Here is a 5,000-nt window from a genome sequence, read left to right as displayed (position 1 = left end):
ATATATATATATATATATATATATATATATATATATATATATATATATATATATATATATATATATATATATATATATATATATATATATCTACATATATAGAGATATATATAGATATATATATATATATATATATATATATATATATATATATATATATATATATATACATAAATAAATTTTAGATGTGATTTTCGACAGCAAATTTACTTTTGAGTAACACGTTAAGTCTGTGTCTTCTTCACTTGTACCAAAAATTGGGTTATCGAAAAAGTCTTTCAAGATTTTTGGTTATCAATCTATTCTGAAGTAGTATTTTAATTCTTTCATTTTACTTTGTTTCGAGTAGTGTTCTTCTGTGTGGTCTTCAGGTGCTGATCTTCATCCAAATTTGCTGGACAGGAATTTACAGTGTAATTAATCTATTATTACTGATCTAGATATTAATCTCTTGCACTGTCGTTCAATTAGTTCATTATGTAGATTGCATTACATTTTTTGTAATTCTGGCCATCTTTTACATTCTGATCTTCCCGGACAGTTCCATCCTGTTTGTAATACTAGATATGCTGTTAATTCTAAAAGTCAAGCCTTTTTTGTTCCAGCTCTGACCAAGTTGTGGAATGTTCTTACTAATCGGGCAGCTGAATCAGTAGAACTCCCAAAGTTCAGACTAGCAGCAAATGTTTTTCATGTTGAACAGGCTTACATAAGTCCTTTTATAGTTTATATACCAAATATCTGTTTTAATATTGTTAATGTTTTTAAAATACTTCATTTCAATTTCCATTACTTCTCATATCGTTTATTTGTTTCCATATTTCCATTCCTCACTGGGCTATTTTTCCTTGTTGGAGCCCTTGGGCTTATAGCATATCGCTTTTCCAACTAAGGCTGTAGCTTAGCTAGAAATAATAATAATAATAATAATAATAATAATAATAATAATAATAATAATAATAATAATAATAATTATAATAAAAATTGTGGTGGAATCGTACGGCACCATTTCCTTGAGGAATGGCACTTAAGGCCCTATAGAAAGCGGGTCACTTTTTATCTCCCTATCAAATGGTGGCCACTAAACACAAAAGCTCGTTTATCACTGTGTATCTTTTAACCGGACCACTCTTTGTCCTCTAACTTTGATTGTTCAGTAACAAGAATTAATAAAAAGAGAAACATCTGAATAACTGCAGATATAAGGGCAGTGTGTGGCTCACTTGAAGAGCTATCAGGGTTTTAGTGTAGAGATATGTAATCAGATATTAGTTTGCTTGGCTATAATATTCCTGGATACAAAACTTTCACGAGAACAAGTAAAGTTACAAGAATGAATGCCTGCTTGTTAGAGAGCTCTAGCGGTCCTCTGCTCTGTAGTTAGGGCAATTCTCCTTACCTTATTTAGGTAAGGTGGTTGTAGTCGTTGTGGTTAAATGGCTGTAGCTGTTCCCTGTGTGCCAAAGAAAACAATGCTGCTCTCACAATCACTGGTAATGTCTGTCATTGGACAGCGACGAGGGTGAAGCTCCGAGGACCACCAAGGGATGAACTCAATTGACATTACGAAAAAATTGCGTTTTCTCTGAAATGAGGAGACACGATTGATAGTCGATGCCAAGGAAGGAAGGTCCTAAGACTTTGAAATTATACGTTAGAAAATTTACCCTGGGGTAGTGTAACTGCATTGGAAATTATAAGCTGATTACACAGGGAAAGCATTGAATTTCTGTGGTTGAATTCAAACCCTGGTCGAGGGGCTGCAGATGTTAGTACTACTCTTGTATGGTCCGGCATCAGGTAAAGCTTTATGGTAGATAAACATTGTTCCAGACCTTGGCCCTAAAAAGGTTGAAGGATTTAGGTTTTATGTGGCCTCGTATGCCAGTTGCTAATCTTGGATGTTTGAAAGTCAGGTAAATTTTACGAAAGATAACTGCATTGAACAATTTGGTCTCCAAAGGGTAAAAAAATGATGGGAGGTTTCGAAAATACAAGTAACTATTCAACACATGTTTCTCTCGAAGAACTGAAAATCCATGTAGCTTAAAAACAGTAATTTTTATAGGACAGTTTTGTCTTAATTTCTTTCGGGCTTTTAAGATCCAGGTGTATTTCAAGAAGGTAATTTTACAAGAGCATGGGGGCTCATGTAATTGTACAATTAACAATACGAATTATGATATCAAATTACATCATGTTTAAAAAGGGATTATAGTAATTGCCTTTCAGTTTAAACCAATAAGTATATAAAAATAAAATAAAAATGTTAGTAGTACTCTCAATCGTAATATTATTTAATTCAATTCCTAACATTCAAGTCCCTTTTTGTTCGAAATCCTTGTAAGATTTCGGACAATAATAATAATAATAATAATAATAATAATAATAATAATAATAATAATAATAATAATAATAATAATAATAATAATAATAATAATAATAATAATAATAATAATAATAATAAGAAGGGTGACTGACCAGATTAAGGTTTCACAATTTGTGTTTCAATATGCAAATCCCTCAAAAGCTTAAACAGTGTTAAGGAAATGAGAAAAAAAAATAAAATTTTTTGGAGAAATTGTTGAATCTCGATTTCCTAAAGGATGATTATCTTTTTTTAATTTCCAGCAGGAAACGATCTCTCTGAATATCAATGGGGAAATTTATTTACACGAGATAAATGAGCCGGAATAAGTCTGAAGAAATCAGTTAATTAGGTAACAATACCTCATTAGCTAACTGTAAGAAAAAAAAATCGTAAATTTGATTAGAATATTTTCAGGGTACTTTGCCAAATTACTTAAATATCTCGACCTTCTGCAAAATGGACAAAGTTTTTGTTCTATTTAAAAAGAATCGTCTGTATAATCGTTGGTAAGGTTACAAAATCTAAATTCAGCAAGTAGCTTAGGTTAGGTTAAGTTAGGTTAGGTTAGGTACTTGCTGATTGGACATTTTGTAACCTTACCAACGATTATACTGATGTTTTTTTTTAATGGAACACAATCTTGGCAAGATGTCGATATATTTACGTCATTTTGCAAAGTGAGCATGAATTTGGTCTTTTTGCATAATGGCCTGGCATTTTGTAAAATGAGCAATTTTCCAAAATAACTAATATATATATATATATATATATATATATATATATATATATATATATATATATATATATATATATATATATATATATATATATATATATATACATATATATATATATATATATATATATATATATATATATATATATATATATATATATATATATATATATATATATATATATATATATATATATATAAATGAATTTGCTTATGTAATTGTAAGAATAAGGTTAACCCCCAACAACATAAAGACATCGTACCTTCAAGTCCCAGAGACGCTTTTCTCTCTGGAGATTCCCTCCGGACCCAACGATACTGGATCTTAAAAGAGAGGGAATGCATCCGTCCATAAATATGTAAAAAAGATCATCACTCCTACGGAATTTCATTACACATCCAGACGAACGTTCTATGAAAAGAAGGGTAGTGTAGCTTGAAGTTTTTTGAAAGATATTTTACTTTTTCTTGGAATTGGGCCATTATCACTTCAGAGTATATATGCCATCATTATTCTTTTACATTGAATGGAAAAAACAATACATTTTTTTTATTAGCTCTAAACTGAAGATTGGTCTTTACATGTGAACAAATTTTCAAATGGAAAATTAATTAGGTTTTATTCAGTATTCTCTTTAACTATTCATTCTGAATTCATATGATATCATAGATACATGTTATAGTAGTTTATATTTTAGGTGTCTGACCCTTGAGATATTTGATACGTTTAAATTTGCACTTTATATAAACCATGTGAAAGATAAGAAAATAATGTGAAACTTATGGATAAATTTGCCATGAAAGGAAAAGATGTTCTCGACCAGGAAAATTTAGGGGGCTTTCTTCTATTAATTTAGTCTGACTTATTATAATCATTTTGAAAACCTTTGAAAAATTATCATCTTAAGTGTAAGACAAAATGCAAAGGATAGGAGAAGAGAGCGAGGCTATTCACATTTAATTTATCATCAATAGGGAAACCTGAATTTATTGCCGATACTTGAATAAACACTTGCATTGCACGTAAAGAAAAACAATTGAAAACTATTTAAAGACACTTCAGCCGGAAGCACATAAATTTCTGGGAATTTCAAACTCCAAGATATATATCACTCTGCCTCTTTTATTTATTTATTGTTTCTTTTTATCAAAATGAGGTTGAATTGAAGGTGAACATAGGCTATAGCTCAAAATAGAGTAAATCTAAACACAACAAAATGAATAATGATAGGACATGAAAATTCACTTAGGTACATGTTTAGCTCTCGTTCCACACTGCACTTGGAATATATGCACCTGGTTTAGGAATGCATAAAACACGTGCAGTTGAACCCTACATCGAAGCAGAGAAAGCCTCTATATTTGCCAGTTGAACTGAACGGGAAAAGTATTTTTGAAAGTACGAGATGTTCACGTTGAAAAATAGATTCTCATGTATGGCAATTTTTTTTTTTTTTTTTTTTTTGAAAAAGAACGGTTGAAACAATCAGTCATTAAGATCAATGAGTGATGATTTTTACCTAAATTTTAAGGAAATGGTTCGTGGTAGTAAGTTTGGTGGTTTTAAAAGAGGGTGATAGTGGATTCCTATACCGTCAAATTAAAATCAGCTCATGAAGAAAAATCATAGTAATTATATGCAATTTTTGTCTTCATATTTAACTGTGTTTTAAAAATCTGTTTACTAGTCGCTTTGTGAAATAATAACCGAATTTGTAACGTACATTATATACTTTTATTCACGTGTGTCAAGGATTATTCAGGTAATTAGTGTAAATAAACTCATTCCTGGCAGTAAAATCACTGTTATATCACATACTTGGTTAATGGTTATCTCATGAATTCCATTACTTGGTTATGAAACTACGTGAAGGGCCCCATTATAAAGAGGTA

This window comes from Palaemon carinicauda, chromosome 23 (genome assembly GCF_036898095.1).
Source record: "Palaemon carinicauda isolate YSFRI2023 chromosome 23, ASM3689809v2, whole genome shotgun sequence".
NCBI classification, from domain to species: Eukaryota; Metazoa; Arthropoda; class Malacostraca; order Decapoda; family Palaemonidae; genus Palaemon; species Palaemon carinicauda.
The sequence above is the reverse complement of the archived record's forward strand: the minus strand, read 5'-3'. Positions refer to the sequence as shown.